The sequence below is a fragment of the Triticum aestivum genome, chromosome 5D, assembly GCF_018294505.1.
Source record: "Triticum aestivum cultivar Chinese Spring chromosome 5D, IWGSC CS RefSeq v2.1, whole genome shotgun sequence".
NCBI classification, from domain to species: Eukaryota; Viridiplantae; Streptophyta; class Magnoliopsida; order Poales; family Poaceae; genus Triticum; species Triticum aestivum.
Genome location: NC_057808.1, coordinates 479,837,599 through 479,857,653, shown reverse-complemented (window position 1 = coordinate 479,857,653; position 20,055 = coordinate 479,837,599). Strand labels below are relative to the sequence as shown.

General features: G+C 48.9%; 1 non-coding gene across 1 annotated transcript; it reads left to right on the top strand.

The window, feature by feature from the left end:
• Window positions 1-1,430: 1,430 nt before the first annotated feature.
• Window positions 1,431-1,504, top strand: TRNAE-UUC (transfer RNA glutamic acid (anticodon UUC)). Its single transcript has one exon. It is a non-coding gene; the product is annotated as a tRNA-Glu (tRNA).
• The last annotated feature ends 18,551 nt before the right edge of the window (window positions 1,505-20,055 follow it).

The window sequence follows — 20,055 nt, the reverse complement described above, 5'->3', positions numbered from 1 at the left end:
GCGTCTGTCTCGTGTCCGCGCCGACGCAAATCCGGCTCAAAATTAGCCGGGAATGGGTCGCCCGCGGACGAAAAACGGACGCGCGTCCGTTTGGGTCGGCGCGTTGGGCCGCCTTTTCTGTCCGCGCCGACCCAAACGGACGGCCGCGGACGAAATGGATCACCCTATTGAAGTTGCTCTAATTACAACACACCAGACGGGCTTCTGCATAAGCCAAACCCATGTGTGTTGTGCTCCAGCCAGTTCAAGATGGGTATTCGGTATTCTGCTTTGGATCGCCGGTCCGCTTCAAATTTCTCGAAGTTGCTCTGCCATTTCTTTTGCTTTTCTTTTTCTTGATTGAACAGAGTTTCTTTCAGTCGATGCTCTTTTTGATCCCTTTGATGGTATCTACGACCACGAGAAAGACACGTGTGAATTGACCCGTGTTTTTCTCATCTTTCTTCGGTTCGGGCGGTGTTGATTTTGGACTTTTTTATTTGAACATGCCCTCCCTGTACGTGAGGTCTGTTTCCGACTTTCCGTGATATGTTAAGCTGAAAACTGGCGACGCTTGCAACTGAGCTCTCACTTTTGGTAGAAATACTCCCTCAGTCCCGCAATATGAAACAGTTTTGCAAGCTTGCAAAAACGTCTTATATTATACTATTATGGGACAGAGCGAGTAGTTAGCGAGCAGCCCGATCGGTCGATCATGGACAACAAATAATGCGAGCACGGTACAGGCCAGTTGGGATATCGATATATATCTACTGCTAGCTCTCATAGCTCAATGCTCAATCTGTCGCGAAAAAGAAAGAGAGACTCGACGTTGAACAGTGCACACGTACCGGGCATCAGCAGTCAACAGTGAACGGGAGCCGGGCTACGGAGACACCCTGGAGCCGGACGTGACGGAGTCGGCAGCAAGGGCAAGGCAGGGACCGGGGAAATACCAGGTGCGCTGGCGATCGACGGGCGGGCGAGCAGCCGGCGGTACCGGTGTCGCGTGCCCTCCCGCGCTGCTTGGCGGCTTGCCGCTGCCTTTTTCTCTACCGTCACCGCGCGCGCACGCGGCCGGCGCGTACGGCGACCTTTTACGTGCCTGTGCTGCTGCGCAGGGCCGCGTACATGCATGCGTGGCGTCGCCGGCTGTTTCCTCTGCACAGGTTTCACGGTCTGCGGCGGCGACCACGGCGGGAGACAAGGCCACAGGGGCATGTTTTACATGTACGGGATGGCTTTGCGATTTGCGACCATGCGACGGCGAACAAGCACAAGAATACAAGGGGCCAGTTCGCGGGAACTGTTCTGTGATTTGGATCCGTTCGGTCGTACAGGTAATCAATATATTCCAGTAAAAACATGTCGATTAAGTTAAGCTTGAAAAGTTGCTGAGCAAACACAACGTTTGAATCAATATATAGCTTGTGTGGGAATCAAAGTCACAGTCCATTGTCGTCCAGCCCGGTTAGGATACCTGGCTTTCACCCAGGCGACCCGGGTTCAAATCCCGGCAATGGAGGCCAATCTTTTTTCCCTTTTCTTTTTATTTACGCTGTTGAACTCGTAACTTTTAACGTCCATAGTCCAGGCCTATAAATCTTTTTGCTCGGCTGCTAAATATTGACCTTTTTTTTACCCGATCTAAGGGTTCGTTTTGCTACAACTGGGTAGCTAATGTTTTGATTGATACTCATGTATCACCATCAGCAAGAAAAACGAAATAAAGTTGTCTAAGGCATGCCCAAGTTTTGGCAACTATCCATGCATCACAGCTCTTTGGACCCGGATATCGAGCGGAAACCAATTTTTTAGGCATGGCAAATTGAACGTTTTTTATGGCAAATTGTGTTAGTCGGGTACGCAAGTTTAGGGTGCGTTTGGATCTTAGGCAAGGACAGCTCCTAGCCTTGCTTGCCAAGGATATTCATTTGGTTAGGAAAATAAAGCTAGCCTCTCGTGGCAATTTAGCCTTTAAGTGCCAAAAAACCTTGCTGACGGAGGCAAGCCAATTCGGCTCTCTCGCACTGGCAAATACACGATCGTGGGCATCTTTGACGGTTAACAATTCGATCTGGTGTCTTTCCAAACACTAAGTGTTGCTTTTAACAGCCGTAGAAGTGCATGCTCTAGCTAATGCAACTAAAAGACCAATCTGATGGAAGAGAATAGGCAATACATTTATACGTCAACACTCCCCCTCACGTGTGGCTCCCTCGCGCCCAAACGTGGACCGAAAGTGGCTACAATTTAAGAGCAACTCCGTGACCCATTTCGTCCGCGCGCGTCCGTTTGGGTCGGCGCAGACAGAAAAGTCGGCCCAACGCGCCGACCCAAAAGGAAGCGCGTCCGCTTTTTGTCCGCCTGCCGACCCATTCCCGGCCCATTTTTTAGCCGGATTTGCGTCGGCGTGGACGCACGACGGTCGCGCGCACGCCCGCCTTCTCCTTCCCCCTGGCCCGCTGGTCGGTGGCACATTGGCCATCCTCTCCCATTCCAGCAAGCCCTTGCCACCCTCCTTTGTCGCCGTCGCCGCCCACACCGCCCATTTTTCCGGTGGCTCTGCCAGCTGTCGGTGCCACAACATCCCCTCTGCAACGCCGCCACCTCCCACGTCCCCCGCCACCGCCGTCTTGCCGTCGGGGAACCGTAAGCTTCCCACCCCCGCTCCCCCAACACAGCCGCGACCGCGACCAAGAAGCCGCCTAGTCGCCCCGTCCGGATCCTCACCAGCACGCTCGTCGGACGCCTCCAGGGCAGCTAGCTGGTCCGAGAGCGGCACGACTCCCTTCGTCGGCCGTCTCGTTCGTCGACGCCCGCAAGCTGTTCAACAGTTTGCCAAGGTACAAAATGGACTCCGCCGATGAGTTCTTTTTTCACAATTTCCTTTGTGACTCCAAAGATTCCTCGTCCGATGAGGAGGAGGAGATCTTGGCTGCCGTGTTGGTCCATCACCACCTCAATAGCCAGCGCACGTCGTTCCGTGGCTCCATTTCGGGGCACCTTTCGGCGTTGAATCACAACAGAGAGAGCGGGCATTTCCTTCTTTGGAAGGACTATGTAAGGGCATATTTATCCCTAAGGTGTTTTGGTGATTGATGACAATGCTTTTGCGGACTAATCGTGTGCCTTGAGTATTTCAGACGTTTCGTCACTAGGCACAAGACGGTTTGGTGCCCCTCAAAGACTATTGAAGACGGTGTTTCTCTACGTTTCTTTTCGGTGGAATTGAGTCGTAGGAAAGCCGTACTATTAAGAGGGGGTCCGCGTTGGAAAGGTTCGGGTGGAATCATCACGTACACGTTTACTCCCTCTGCACCGCCTTTCCCTTTGCGCTTTGGAGCATCCTCCGTTTTCCTCATTTATATGCAAAGAGAAGGATTCCTAGTGTTGCTGTTCTGGGGCATGCGGTAGTACTGCTCTTCGGAGCGGTAGTACCGCAGGCCCCTGCGGTAGTACCGCACGCCCTTGCGGTAGTACCGTAGGTGCCCACGGTAGTACCGCTCCTAAGGAGCTGTAGTACCGTGGCCTCAGATCAGACTCAGCCGCTCGTGCGGCTGTAGGGGCGGATGTAATTTTTTACATCCGCGCCCTACGCGGTAGTACCGTCCCTTGTGCGCGGTAGTACCGTCCCTTGTGCGCGGTAGTACCGTGAGTCCCGGTCTGGCACAACAACATGAGCGGAAGTAGGGGCGGATGTAATCTTTTACATCCGCTCCCTGCGCGGTAGTACCGCATGCCATGGGCGGTAGTACCGTGTCGGATTTTTGCATTGTTTGTTTTTCAGCGGAAGTTGGCCCGGATGTATTTTTATTCTTCCGCGCCCTTCCCAGGCTAGTCCAATCCTGCCTTGCGGTACTACCGCAAGGGGGAGCGGTAGTACCGCGTCAGCGGCAGTACCGCCCTCAGCCTTTGCGCTTCAGTTCTGGGCTAGCACCTGCCGTAGCTGCGGTAGTACCGCGGTACGCCGCGGTAGTACCGTGAGCCCTTGCGGTAGTACCGCTTGTCTGGGGCGGTAGTACCGCAGGTCGCGGGCTGGTTAAGTGGATAACAGTTGGATTTGTCTCTCCACTATATAAGGGGTGTCTTCTTCTCCAAGTTGACTACCTCTTCCAACCCCAAGCTCCATTGTTGCTCCAAGCTCCATTTTCGGCCGATCTCTCTCCCTAGCCAATCAAACTTGTTGATTTGCTCGGGATTGGGTGAGAAGGCCCCGATCTACACTTCCACCAAGAGAAATTTGATTCCCCCCACTAATCCCTAGCGGATCTTGTTACTCTTGGGTGTTTGAGCACCCTAGACGGTTGAGGTCACCGCGGAGCCATAGTCCATTGTGGTGAAGCTTCGGGGTGTCGTTGGGAGCCTCCAATTAAGTTGTGGAGATTGCCCCAACCTTGTTTGTAAAGGTCTGGTCGCCGCCTCCAAGGGCACCAATAGTGGAATCACGGCATCTCGCATTGTGTGAGGGCGTGAGGAGAATACGGTGGCCCTAGTGGCTTTTTGGGGAGCATTTGTGCCTCCACACCGCTCCAACGAAGACGTACTTCCCCTCAAAAGGAAGCAACTTCGGTAACACATCCTCGTCTTCCCCGGCTCCACTCTTGGTTATCTCGTGCCTTTACTTGTGCAAGCTTATTTGTGCTATATCCCTTGCTTGCTTGTGTGATTGTTGTTGTTGCATCATATAGGTTGCTCACCTAGTTGCATATCTAGACAACCTACTTTGATGCAAAGTTTAAATTGGTAAAGAAAAGCTAAAAATTGTTAGTTGCCTATTCACCCCCCCTCTAGTCAACTATATCGATCCTTTCAATTGGTATCAGAGCCTCGTCTCTTTATTAAGGACTTTGCCGTCCGAAGAGTATGGTTGACACCGTAGACGGTGGGGAGGAGCACTCCGGTGTGAATCCGTTCTCGTCTACGGCCGATGGGGGAACCGCGGTCTCTCGTGAGGAATTCAATGTGGCTTTGGACACATTGAAAACCTCCATGACGACCGAGGTTGAAAGCATGTTTAATAAATTCATTGAAGGGCTTAAACTATCTACCGCACCGTTGAAAGTGGGTGATCCCACTAACAAGGTGACGGATGCTAACTCCGACAAGGGGGAAGCTACTAGTGAAAAAGCTCCTTCTACTAGTGGTAAGAATGGCACCGGCATCTTTGCCCATGTGGAACCTCCACTTGTTTATGATGGACCGATTCCTTCTACTCATTTGAATCATGCCGGTCCTCCCCCTAAGATTGTGAAAAATGAGGATTTTGATTCTTGGGTTTATCGCTTTAAGCGTCATTTGAATCATGTGAATACTTATCTTTGGAGAATCATTGAAGAAGGTTTCTATCCGCATGACCGAAGCAACTTCACTCCTAGAGAAGCCGCGGATAATCAATTCAATGAGAATGCTCTCTTCATCATCCAAGATGCAATTCCACCCGAAGATCTTCCTCACCTCCGGCCCTACGCCATGGCCAAAGATGCTTGGCACCAAGTTGTTTCCCTCTACCGGGGAAGCACAAGCATTCAACGCTCCAACTATGAAGTGGTGCAAGATGAAGCCGATGAGTTTGCAATGAAAGAAGATGAAGAACCTCGTGAGCTTTATCGGAGAGTAACCAAACTCGCGGTCTCACTCCGAGATCATGGGAGCAAGGACACGGATGACAATTGGATCAAGCGCAAATTTCTCAAGGCAATGATGCCTTACCACAAGGCCATGTCCTCCGTCATTCATCAACGGCCGGACTTCCACACCTTGTCCTCAAGGAAGTGGTGAATGAGTTTGTGGCTATGAGCATCTTGGACAAGACCGCCGACAACGCGGTGCTACGTTCTCAAAGAGTAAAGAAGCCCAACCTTGCATTGAAGGCCAAGGTTACTGTGGAAGAAGAAGAAGAAGAGGAAGAAGAGGAGAGCAACCCCGAAGATACAAAGTATGCTTATCATGAACACATGGCTCTTGCTTCAAGGCAATTTTGGAGCAAGAAGAACTCAAGGCCCAACTTCAACAAGAATAACTCAAGTGGTGCGAAGGTCAAGCAACGTGTGAGGACTTGCTATAATTGTTGCAATGTGAGCCACTTTGTTGCGGAATGCCCTTATGAGAAAAGGGAAGACAATGGTGGCAAGCTCATCCGGAAGGACAAGGCCAAGTCTTTCTCTACCAAGAGCAACTTCACCAAGAAGACTCCTCCCAAGGCGTTGGTGGTACAAGAAGAGTACAATGAGGATGATGATGATGATGAAGATGATGAGTCGGTTGCCATGGCCTCTGTTGCCATTGCATCAACTCCACGGGTGTCTCTCTTCGACTCACCCAATGAGAACATCACCGCCAAGTGCCTCCTGGCTAAAGCCACCAACAAGGTAACCCCCAACATCAAAACTACCATCATTAATAATCCTTCGTTGATGGATTGCATTGATGAACATGAGGGATCTAATGTGGAGGAGAATGAGTTTGAGTCCTTTATGGGTAAACTCAAGGGTAAATCCAAGAAGCACTTCGTTGCTCTCTTGGAACAACTTGGTGAAGCCAATGACATGATCGAGGCTCACGAAGATACCATCTCTAAGATGGAGGGGCATAGTCATGACTATGCCGATGAGATTTCGGATCTTTCCAATGCTCTTGAGGAAGAGCGTGGTCTTTGTTTGGCTCTTGAGGAGTCATACAACGATGATCATGCTAAACTAAAGAAAGATCTTGATCATGCGCTTGTTGTATCTCGTGTGCTAAACTCCGAGAAAGCCAAACTTGGGATTGATCTTGCTAGACTCAAGGAGGAGTTTGATATACTTGACAAGGCTCACAAGGCCTTGAAGGGTATTCATGCTAGTCTTAAAGAGTCTCATGATCAACTTCAAGTGAAGCTAACCAAGGAGAAAGCCACCTTTCCTCATATGGTTTTAATTGATAATGCAAATGCTACTAACCCGTGTTGTGAGCATGTGCATCTTATTGAGGAGAATGCTAAGTTGAAGGAGCAACTTGAGAAAGGCCTTGTGTCGTTCATACAAGGTGGGAAGAACCTCAACGACCTTTTGAGTAATCAAAAGGAAGTTGTAGCCAAGGAGGGGATTCGGTTCGCACCCAAGCCCAAGAACAAGAAGAAGAATGACAAGACCAAATGACCTCCTCCTCTCAAGCAAACTTTTGTGAAGGAAGGAGAGGGTGCTCCCAAGGAGAAGAAGAACAATGCGAAGGGTGGTGGTGTCAAGAAGGGCAATGCCACCCCTTCCAACAAAGCCGACGACTTTAACCCTTCTTATGTGTTGTGTCGTGCTAGTGATGGGCATGTTTATGCCAAATTTGTTGGTTCTCCTTATGAGTACATTGAATGGTCTATTTGGGTTCCTAAGACCCTTGTCACTAACATCAAAGGACCCATTACAAAATGGGTACCTAAAACCAAGCATTGATCTCTTGTAGGTGTTTACTTCCGGTGGGGGATCATGGTTGCTCGATAGTGGAGCTACAAATCATATGACCGGAAGCAAGGACTTGGTGGTGGACGTTCACAAGATTCCATCTATGCCCACCAATGTCGAGTGGGGTGATGCCTCGTCTTCTAAGGTATTGGGTCTCGGCAAGGTTGTCATTTCTCATGATCTCACGATCGAGAAGGTCATGCTTGTTGAGTCCCTTGCATACAATTTACTTTCCGTTCGTCAACTTGCACTCATGGGTTTTGCCACCTTCTTTGATATTGATACCATGGCCCTCTTGTGGAGCAAGACTCTTAAAGTAGCCTTTGTTGGGCATGTCGAGAACGGTCTCTATGTGATTAACTTTTCGGAGCGACCCACTAAGACCGCGACATGCCTAATGGCTAAAGTTGACGTGGGATGGCTTTGGCATCACCGTTTAGCCCATGTCAATATGAGATCTTTGCAAAGTCTTCTCAAGGGGGACCATGTCCGTGGACTAACAAATGTTAGTTTTGCCAAAGATCATGCTTGCAGTGCCTGTATCGAAGGAAAGCTTCATGAGAAGGCTCACCCTCCCACGACTATCATCTACTCGAAGAGACCCTTGGAGCTCCTTCACATGGATCTCTTTGGGCCTCCATCCTTTGATAGTCTTGGAGGTAGAAAGTATTGCTTGGTGATTGTGGTTGATTATTCAAGATACACTTGGGTATATTTCTTCAAGAGGAAGAGTGAGACACAACAAAACCGTCATCGACTTTGCAAATGAAGCTCAACGTCAACATGATGCAAAGATCTTGACAATAAGGAGTGACAACGGCACCGAGTTCAAGAACTACACCTTGGATGAATTCCTTAGTGATGAGGGGATCAAGCATCAATATTTTGCACCTTATACCCCTCAACAAAATGGTGTCGCAGAGAGGAAGAACCGGACATTGATGGATGCGGCAAGGACCATGATGGCGGAGTTCAAGTCTCCATACAACTTTTGGGCCGAAGCCATCAACACCGCGTGTCATGCATCAAATTGGCTCTATCTCCACAAAGGATTGAACAAGACTCCATATGAGATACTCACCGGTAACAAGCCCAACCTCAAGTACTTTTGGGTGTTCGGGTGTAAGTGTTTCATTCTCAAGAAAGGTGTTCGTTTATCTAAATTTGAGGCTAGAGCTCATGAGGGCATATTTGTTGGTTATGCTACAAACTCTCATGCTTACCGTGTTCTCAATAAGTCCACGGGACTTATTGAGGAGACGTGTGACGTGGAGTTTGATGAGAATAACGGCTCCCAAGTGGAGCAAAGTGGTACTCGTGATGTAGGTGATGAAATTCCTCCCCAAGCCATAAGAAGAATGGGTGTTGGTCATATCCTACCCATTGAGAACCCCTTGTGGCCGAAGGAGAAGGACAATGTTCCACTCAAGTGGAACCATCACCAACCCAAGACCCACACGCTTCCGAAGAACAAAGTGAAGGCCCTCATCATCATGAACAAGACCAAGGGCAAGATCAACCTCAAGACGGTGTTGAATCACCAAGTGATGTCCAAGGTCAAGTTCTCTCCTCCGAGCAAGTTCAAGATCAAGAGCAAGCTCAAGATCAAGAACAAGCTCAAGACGGCGCTCAAGATCATCAAGTGACCGCTCCTCAACTCACCCCCTAGGAGGAATTGGAGCGTCGTGCTGCCAAGGTTGCTTCCAAGCTCTCTACCAAGGATCATCTCATGAAAAATGTGCTTGGAAGCATTCAAAAGGGGGTAAGCACTCGTAGACAATTGGCAAACTATTGTGAACATCACGCATTTATCTCTTGTGTTGAACCCCAAAAGGTCTATGAGGCGCTCGAAGTTCCGGATTGGCTCAATGCCATGCATGAAGAACTCAACAACTTCGAGTACAACAAGGTGTGGAGGTTGGTGCCAAGGCCAACGGGGAACCACAATGTCATTGGAACCAAGTGGATATTCAAGAACAAGCAAGATGCTCATGGGACCATCGTTCGCAACAAGGCAAGATTGGTAGCACAAGGCTACTCCCAAGTCGAGGGTATCGACTACGGTGAAACCTTTGCTCCCGTTGCTCGCCTTGAATCCATTCATTTGTTGATTGCTTATGCTTCCCATCACAACTTTAAGTTGCAACAAATGGATGTGAAAAGTGCTTTTCTTAATGGTCCCATTAATGAGTTGGTATATGTCAAGCAACCCCCCGGGTTCGAGGATCCCTACTTCCCCGATCATGTGTATCAACTCGATAAGGCACTCTATGGCCTTAAACAAGCCCCACGTGCATGGTATGACCACCTTACCGAGTTATTGTAAGATCATGGTTTTGAAGTTGGGAAAATCGACCCCACTCTTTTTATTAAGAAGGTCAAAGGGGAGTTGTTTGTGTGCCAACTATATGTTGATGATATTATCTTTGGTTCCCCTAACAAAGCTTTCAATGAGGAATTCACTGCTCTCATGACCTGAAAGTTCAAGATGTCTTCCATGGGAGAGTTGAAGTTCTTTCTCGGGTTCGAAGTTAAGCAAAGAAGAGAAGGAACCTTCATCAACCAAGCCAAATACACTCAAGACATGCTAAAGAGATTCAAGCTAAGTGATGTCAAGCCGGCTTCCACCCCAATGCCCACCAAGTGCCAACTTGACATTGATCCCAATGGTAAAGCGGTGGATCAAAAGGTATATCGCTCCATGATTGGCTCCTTTCTTTACCTTTGTGCATCTAGACCGGATATCATGTTGAGTGTGGGAATTTGTGCACGGTTTCAAGCTACACCTAAGGAAATCCACTTTGTGGCGGTCAAGCGAATCTTTCAATATTTGGCACATACCCCAAACTTTGGCCTTTGGTACCCAAGAGGAGCAGACTTCAAGCTTGTTGGTTATTCAGACTCATATTGGGCGGGAGATAAAGTGGATAGGAAGTCCACTTCCGGAGGGTGCCAATTCCTTGGTTGCTCTTTTGTAAGTTGGTCTTCTAAGAAGCAAAGTTGTGTATCTCTCTCGTCCACCGAAGCGGAGTATGTGGCGGCCGGTAGTTGTTGTGCACAACTCTTATGGATGAGGCAAACTTTAAAGGATTACGGTGTCATTTGTGACCAAGTGCCTCTTTGGTGTGACAATGAAAGTGCCATCAAGATTTCTCTCAACCCGGTGCAACACTTCAAGACGAAGCATATTGAGATTCGGTATCACTTCATCCGGGATCATATTAGGCGAGGGGACATTGAGCTCAACTATGTCAACACTCATAAAAACCTTGCAGATATTTTCACGAAGCCCTTGGATGAAGCAAGATTTCGCGAGTTAAGGCATGAGCTAAATATCATTGATTCGAGCAATGTGACTTGAACCCTTGCACACCCCACCACACTCATCTTGATGTCTAGTTTAGATGTAGGCATGTACATAGGGGGAGTGTTGTTCTCTCAATGAACTCTCCCTCCCCCGATTATGCATAAATTAATCAACTCTTTCGCATTAGCCATCTTTGATGGTACTTGTGCTTCAAAGACGAGCTTTGGTCATGGGCCCAAGGATAATTCTTCTCGGTGCCATACCAATTGACTCAAACATAGGTGGCTCCGGCCACCGCCCTCTCCTTGGAGAGGTTGTGTCTCGTGTTTGTTCCTTGTTGTCTCTTGCCTTTCTCTCTTCGTGTCGAGCTTGTGCTTGTGGTGTCTTGTTTGTTAGCTCGTTGGTGTGTTCTTTCGCTTGAAGGTTCCTTGCCAAGACCTCTTCTTCTTTTTGTTTGAAACTGCATTTTCTTGGGTTCACGGTACTACCGTGGCCTGCCACGATACTACCGCAAGGACACGGTACTACCGCAACCAGCACGGCAGTAACTTTTTACTGTCGCTGGTGGAGCAGTACTACCGCCCACGGCGCGGTACTTCCGCCCGGGCGGTACTACCGCAATGACGCGCGGTACTACCGCGTAGTAGCGAGCGCGTGGGGTTAAGAGCGGGCAGGGGGAATTCCCACTCCCCCATACCCATTCACTCTTTCTCCCCATGCCGCCTCTCTCTCTCCTGCCCAAGAACGGCGCCGGAGGCCCTCGCCGGATCTCCGTCTCCGGCCGCTCTCCTCGGATTCCGACCGGTGGGATCGTTCCCCACCACTTCCTCTTGCCATGGAACAAGGTTTCTCCCCAAATCCCTCTCTCTTTGGTTCGTTCGTTTGCTTCTAGGTTTTTGGGGAGATGCATGTTGTTCTTGAGATTTTAGGCTAAATCTTTGCAAGAGTAGGATGTAGGAGAGTAGTAATGCGTAGAAATTGTACTTGCTATGTTGCCCCGTGATGGATTTGATCGATCGTAGTACCGCGTTGATGTCACGGATGTTCACAGATCTAGTTGTGGTTTCGAATCTGTACCCGTGCGGTACTACCGCATCTCCGGTGCGGTACTACCGCTCGTCCGGTACTACCGCTCCTCAGGAGCGGTACTACCGCGCGAGGCCCGGCACTAAAATTTTACTGCCGCACCTAGATGCGGTACTACCGTGCCTCACTGGCGCGGTACTACCGTGGCTAGGAGCGGCACTAAAATTTTAGTACCGCACAACATTGCAGTACTACCGTTGTTTCAAATCCCTCTTGTGGCAATTATCACATGCTTTTTCTACTTGTTTCACTTGCTTTGCTGTGGTCTTTGCATTGATCCTTCTCGCCTTTCGTGCGTGTTTTGTGTTTTGTGTCTTAGGTGGTGGCTCCGGTGCCCCTGCTTGCCGTTCCAATCCCAGTCGTGACACTAGCTCCAAGCGTCTGCGCAACCAAGACGAAGCTCCAGAGGGCTCCAGTGCCCCCAAGCGCAATGTCAAGACCACTGCTAGCAAGTACAAGGAACCCGCAAAGGGGATGGATGAGATACCCCTTGCTGAGTTCATCTCTCGAAGGCAGATCAACCCGTATGTGAATCCCCGTGCTAACTTCAGAGGGAATGACTTGTTTTGGACCAAGCAGCAGGCTCTCATTTATCTGGATGTGATCAAGAACAAGCAAAACATCTATGTGGATGTGCACTGGATTGACATGCATCACATGAGGCAGGACAAGCACCGTTCTTACTTTGGTGAGGCTCTAGACCTGGTGGAGCAGTTTGGCATTGAACATGTGATCTCTTTCCACCTGGACTATGACCCTGAGCTTATTGCCCAGTTCTTTGCTTCGGTTCACTTTCACACTGGGGAGGAACGAAGGATGACCTGGATGACCAATGGACGTCAGTTGTCTGCTACCTGGAAGGACTTCATGGATTTGCTCCACGTACCTGATGAGGGGCTCGACACGCCCGTTGGTGTTCACCCTCATGCCAACGCCGAGTCAGCTAACAAGAACAAGCTTCAGCCGTTTTATGTTGAGAAGTTGCTTCCCAGTGGCAAGAAGTCGTGGGTGTTGAACCCCTTTCTGGACATCATGTATCGCATCTTCCGCAACTCCCTCTTTCCTCGCATTTGTGACAAGGACAAGGTGCATGCCTATCTGGTGGATATGATGCTCCTGTGTGAGGATGCGCGTGTGTCTCAGTCTCAACCACTTGATGTCTCACATATCATGTGGTGTGAGCTTCGGTTCGCGGTGTTCAACCGCAAGGTACCCATCTATGGACCGTACCTTTTTCTGTTGATCTCAAAGACTTGGGAGAAGCTGTTTCCCGGTGATGAGTTCCTTGCTCCGGACTGGATTCATCATGATGCCATCAGGCTTCGTGTCAAGCCCCAGTGGGCCAACACTACTACTCGTGCTGAGGCGACGGCTGCTAAGATGGTTGTTGATGGGGAGGAGAGTGAGGCGGAGGATACAGATGAGGACCGCGCTGCTGGGTATGGCTCTCACTCCTCTGAGCCCTCGTGGGCCACGAAGCTGAAGGACAAGATGAAGACCCTGTTCTGCGTGCAGGAAAAGGGGCAGTACAGCACTCACGTTGCCTCCAAGGAGAGTCGCCGCCGCGACAAGAAGATCATGAGGGTCTTTGGCGAGGAAGTTTCTGGCGGTTCTGAGGAGATCATCACTCCAGAGGCTGAGTGGATGGCAAAACAAGGCTTCAAGTGGACTGATTCTGAGGAGGACAACGAGGAGACCGTCCCCGCTGCTGAGTCTGACGAGGAGCGTGCAAGTGATTACTCCACTTGAGCCACCACTTGTGTTGTAGGTTTCCTCTCTGCCTTTTTGGTGTCTCGATGCCAAAGGGGGAGAGAGTGTAGGGATTTGCGAGTGCGAGTCTTGTGTTTTCTTTGCTTGCGTTTGTTCCGTTGAACCTTGTTTGGTTTGGTTTGCGCTTGTGAGACTTTCCTTTCATATGGTGTAAGACATATGCACTCTATCGTACCTTCTTGAGCTTATTATATCCCGTGCTACTCATTTTATGCTCTTGTTTACTATCTTGCTTAGTGTTAGCCTTTTGTTTGCAGATATGCCTTGTCTATAAAATATAGGGGGAATGTTGATCCTAGTTTGTGTGCCGTGCAGTCCAAATCACTTATCTAGATTGCACACATCTAGGGGGAGCCCGTCTATATTTTAGAGATGTGGGGTTTGCTCATGTTCTATGTTATTTCCCTTCCTGCAAATCCCGTATTGTCATCAATCCACCAAAAAGGGGGAGATTGTAAGGGCATATTTATCCCTAAGGTGTTTTGGTGATTGATGACAATGCTTTTGCGGACTAATCGTGTGCCTTTAGTATTTCAGACGTTTCGTCACTAGGCACAAGACGGTTTGGTGCCCCTCGAAGACTATTGAAGACGGTGTTTCTCTACATTTCTTTTCGGTGGAATTGAGTCGTAGGAAAGCCGTACTATTAAGAGGGGGTCCGCGTTGGAAAGGTTCGGGTGGAATCATCACGTACACGTTTACTCCCTCTGCACCGCCTTTCCCTTTGCGCTTTGGAGCATCCTCTGTTTTCCTCATTTATATGCAAAGAGAAGGATTCCTAGTGTTGCAGTTCTGGGGCATGCGGTAGTACTGCTCTTCGGAGCGGTAGTACCGCAGGCCCCTGCGATAGTACCGCACGCCCTTGCGGTAGTACCGTAGGTGCCCACGGTAGTACCGCTCCTAAGGAGTTGTAGTACCGTGGCCTCAGATCAGACTCAGCCGCTCGTGCGGCTGTAGGGGCGGATGTAATTTTTTACATCTGCGCCCTACGCGGTAGTACCGCCCCTTGTGCGCGGTAGTACCGTGAGTCCCGGCCTGGCACAACAACATGAGCGGAAGTAGGGGCGGATGTAATCTTTTACATCCGCTCCCTGCGCGGTAGTACCGCATCCCATGGGCGGTAGTACTGTGTCGGATTTTTGCATTGTTTGTTTTTCAGCGGAAGTTGGCCCGGATGTATTTTTATTCTTCCGCGCCCTTCCCAGGCTAGTCCAATCCTGCCTTGCGATACTACCGCAAGGGGGAGCGGTAGTACCGCGTCAGCGGCAGTACCGCCCTCAGCCTTTGCGCTTCAGGTCTGGGCTAGCACCTGCCGTAGCTGCGGTAGTACCGCGGTACGCCACGGTAGTACCGTGAGCCCTTGCGGTAGTACCGCTTGTCTGGGGCGGTAGTACCGCAGGTCGCGGGCTGGTTAAGTGGATAACGGTTGGATTTGTCTCTCCACTATATAAGGGGCGTCTTCTTCTCCGAGTTGACTACCTCTTCCAACCCCAATCTCCATTGTTGCTCCAATCTCCATTTTCGGCCGATCTCTCTCCCTAGCCAGTCAATCTTGTTGATTTGCTCGGGATTGGGTGAGAAGGCCCCGATCTACACTTCCACCAAGAGAAATTTGATTCCCCCCACTAATGCCTAGCGGATCTTGTTACTCTTGGGTGTTTGAGCACCCTAGACTGTTGAGGTCACCGCGGAGCCATAGTCCATTGTGGTGAGGCTTCGTGGTGTCGTTGGGAGCCTCCAATTAAGTTGTGGAGATTGCCCCAACCTTGTTTGTAAAGGTCCAGTCACCGCCTCCAAGGGCAGCAATAGTGGAATCACGGCATCTCGCATTGTGTGAGGGCGTGAGGACAATACGGTGGCCCTAGTGGCTTTTTGGGGAGCATTGTGCCTCCACAACGCTCCAATGGAGACGTACTTCCCCTCAAAAGGAAGGAACTTCGGTAACACATCCTTGTCTTCACCGGCTCCACTCTTGGTTATCTCGTGCCTTTACTTGTGCAAGCTTATTTGTGCTATATCCCTTGCATGCTTGTGTGCTTGTTGTTGTTGCATCATATAGGTTGCTCACCTAGTTGCATATCTAGACAACCTACTTTGATGCAAAGTTTAATTTGGTAAAGAATAGCTAAAATTGTTAGTTGCCTATTCACCCCCCTCTAGTCAACTATATCGATCCTTTCAGACTACTTTGACACAACAAACCAGTTGTTCAAACATCCGAAATTCCGCTGCCGTTTTCGTATGAGTAGGCATCTTTGGGAAACGTTGCATGGAAAACAAAAATTTTCTACGCACACGCAATGATCTATCCATGGAGATGCATAGCAACGAGAGGAAGAGTGTGTCTACATACCCTCGTAGACCGTAAGCGGAAGCGTTTCACAACGCGGTTGATGTAGTCGAACTTCTTCGTGCTTCAACCGATCAAGTACCGAACACACGACACCTCCGCGTTCTGCACACGTTCATCTCGGTGACGTCCCTCGCCTTCTTGATCCAGCAAGACATCGAGGTAGTAGATGAGTTCTGTCAGCACGACGATGTCGTGATGGTGATGGTGAAGTGATCTCCGTAGGTCTTCGCCTAAGCACAATGAAAATATGACTGGGGTTGTAAACGGTGGAGGGGGGCGTCGCACACGGATATGCAATTGTCTGGTGTGTGCTAGGCGCCCCTCCCACATATATATAGGTGGGAGGGGAAGGGGAGAGGCCAGGGCGCTCCCTAGGGCTGGCTGCCGGCCCCCTAGGGGCCCTGCCTTGCCCTACGCCCCCTGCCAAGTTTTCCCAAGGGGGGAGGAAAGAGGGGGGAGGGAAGGAAGTGGGAATCCTAATCCACAATTTACTTTCCCTTCTCCCCTTTCCTTCTCCTCCTTAGGCCGGCCTATATGGGGGGCGCAACAGCCCCTTGTGGCTGGTGTGTTTCCCCTCTTGGCCCATAAGGCCCATATCTTTTGTCGGGGGTGCCCGGAACCCCTTCTGGTGACCCGATAAGTACCCGGCACCCCCCAAAACACTTCCAGTGTCTGAATACCATCAACCTATATATCAATATTTACCTCTCGACCATTTCGAGACTCCTCGTCATGTCCGTGATCTCATCTGGGACTTCTAACAACATCCGGTCACACAATCACATAACTCATACAATACTATATCGCCATTGAACGTTAAGCATGCGGACCCTACGGGTTCGAGAACTATGTAGACATGACCGAGACACCTCTCCGGTCAATAACCAATAGCGGAACCTAGATTCCCATATTGGCTCCTACATATTCTGCGAAGATCTTTATCGGTCGAACCGTTATGACAACATACGTAATTCGCTTTGTCCATCGATATGTTACTTGCCCGAGATTCGATTGTCGGTATCTTCATACCTAGTTCAATCACGTTACTGGCAAGTCTCTTTACTCGTTCCGTAATACATCACCTTTGTGACTAACTCCTTAGTCATTTGTTTGCAAGCTTATGATGTGTATTACCAAGAGGGCCCAGAGATACCTCTCCAATACTCAGAGTGACAAATCCTAATCTCGATCTATTCCAACTCAAAAAACACCTTCGGAGATACCTGTAGAGCATCTTTATGATCACCCAGTTACGTTGTGACATTTGATAGCACACAAGATATTCCTCCGATATCCGGGAGTTGCATAATCTCATAGTCGAAGGAATATGTATTTGACATGAAGAAAGCAATAGCAATAAACTGAACGATCGTTATGCTAAGCTAACGGGTGAGTCTTGTCCATCACATCATTCTCCTAATGATGTGATCCTGTTATCAAATGACAACACATGTCTATGGTTAGGAAACCTTAACCATCTTTTATCAACGAGCTAGTCTAGTAGAGGCTTACTAGGGACATAGTATTTGTTTATGTATTCACACATGTATTTAGGTTTCCGATCAATACAATTATAGCATGAATAATAACCCTTTATCATGAATAAGGAAATATAAAATAACAACTTTATTATTGTCTCCAGGGCATATTTCCTTCAGCGTCCCACTTGCACTAGAGTCAATAATCTAGTTCACATTGCCATGTGAATAACACCCATAGTTCACATCGCCATGTGATTAACACCCATAGTTCACATCGTCATGTGACCAACACCCAAAGGGTTTACTAGAGTCAATAATCTAGTTCACAACGCCATGTGATTAACACCCAAAGAGTACTAAGGTGTGATCATGTTTTGCTCGTGGAAGAGGCTTAGTCAACGGGTCTGCTACATTTAGATCCGTATGCATTTTGCAAATTTCTATGTCTACAATGCTCCGCATGGAGCTACTCTAGCTTATTGCTCCCACTTTCAATACGTATCCAGATTGAGAATCAGAGTCATCCGGATCAGTGTCAAAGCTTACATCGATGTAACCCTTTACGACGAACTCTTTATCACCTCCATAACCGAGAAATATTTCCTTAGTCCTCTTAGGCAACTAAGGATAATTTTGACCGTTGTCTAGTGGTCCACTCCTGGATCACTATTGTACCCCCTTGCCAAACTCATGGCAAGGCACAGCATGACATACTTTATAGAACCTATGGCTAAGGCATAGGGAATGACTTTCATTCTCTCTCTATCTTCTGCCCTTATCAGGCTTTGAGTCTTACTCAACTTCACACCTTGTAACATGGGCAAGAACCCTTTCTTTGACTGGTCTATTTTTGAACTTCTTCAAAACTTTATCAAGGTATGTGCTTTGTGAAAGTCTATTAAGTGTCTGGATCTATCCCTATAGATCTTGATGCCCAATATATAAGAAGCTTCACCGAGGTTTTTCATTGAAAAATTCTTATTCAAGTATCCCTTTAAGCTAACCAGAAATTCTATATCATTTCCAATCAATAATATGTCATCCACATATAATATCAGAAATGCTACAGAGATCGCACTCACATTCTTGTAAATACAGGCTTCACCGTAAGTCTGTATAAAACCATATGCTTTGATCACCTCACCAAAGCGTATATTCCAACTCCGAGATGCTTTCACAAGTCCATAGATGGATCGCTAGAGCCTGCACACTTTATTAGCACCTTTAGGTTCAACAAAACATTCTGGTTGCATCATATACAACTCTTCTTTAATAAATCCATTAAGGAATGCAGTTTTGACGTCCATTTGCGAGATTTAATAATTATAAAATGTGGCAATTGCTAACATGATTCGGACAGACTTAAGCATCTCTATGGGTGAGAAAGTCTCATCGTAGTCAACTTCTTGAACTTGTCGAAAACTTTTCGTGACAAGTCGAGCTTTGTAGACAGTAACATTACCATCAGCGTCAGTCTTCTTCTTTAAGATCCATTTTTCCTCAATGGCTTGCCGGTCATCGGGCAAGTCCACCAAAGTCCACACTTTGTTCTCATACATGGATCCTATCTCAGATTTCATGGCTGAGGGAGTCCTGGACTAGGGGGTCCTCGGGCGTCCGGCCTGTTAGCTATGGGCCGAGAAGATGTGAAGACCGAAGACCGCGTTCGTGTCCGGACAGGACTCTCCTTGGCGTGTAAGGCAAGCTTGGCGATCGATCGTGTAGGTTCCTTTGTATGTAACCGACTCCATGTAACCCTAGATCTCTCCGGTGTCTATATAAACCAGAGAGCGTAGTCCGGATAGGCGGATACTCATTATCATAGCCATACAAGCTAGGCCTCTAGGGTTTAGCCATTACGATCTCATGGTAGATCAACTCTTGTAACACTCATATTCATCAAGATCAATCAAGCAGGAAGTAGGGTATTACCTCCATAGAGAGGGCCCGAACCTGGGTAAACATCGTGTACCCTATCTCCTGTTACCATCGACCTCAGACGCACAGTTCGGGACCCCCTACCCGTGATCCGCCGGTTTTGACACCGACATTGGTGCTTTCATTGAGAGTTCCACTGTGCCGTCGGCAAAGGGCTCGATGGCCCCTTCGATCGTCTATAATGACGTTGTACAGGGAGAAACCTTCCTCCCCGAACAGATCTTCGTATTCGGCGGATTCGTACTGTGGGCCAATTCACTTGTCCATCTGGAGCAGATCGACAGCCACGCCCCTGGCCGTCAGGTCAGATTTGGAAGCTCGAACCATGTCGCGGACATCCGTGGAGACTCGATCTCTGACGGATTGGTGACCGCGGCAACCACTCCCCTTCGCCCCGATAAGCATGGCTTAAACCTGTCATCGGGCCGCATCCAGGAGATAGTTCCTGTAACAACTCTGGCCTTAGATCTGGAGCAGATCGAGTCATCCAAAGATGGGAAGCTCGACCCCATCACGGAGACTGCCGATTCCGCGGCGTTGGAGCCGCACACAGATTCTACTTCATATGATATCTGCACCAACGGAACACCGGACTCGTCTCCGGCAATAAGTTCCGAACCCTGTGAGTCCGCGGATACCGAACTCGATCGGTTATCGATCTTCAAGTTCAGCGCCGCAGACGTCTTTCAGCACCCACCTTTGGGC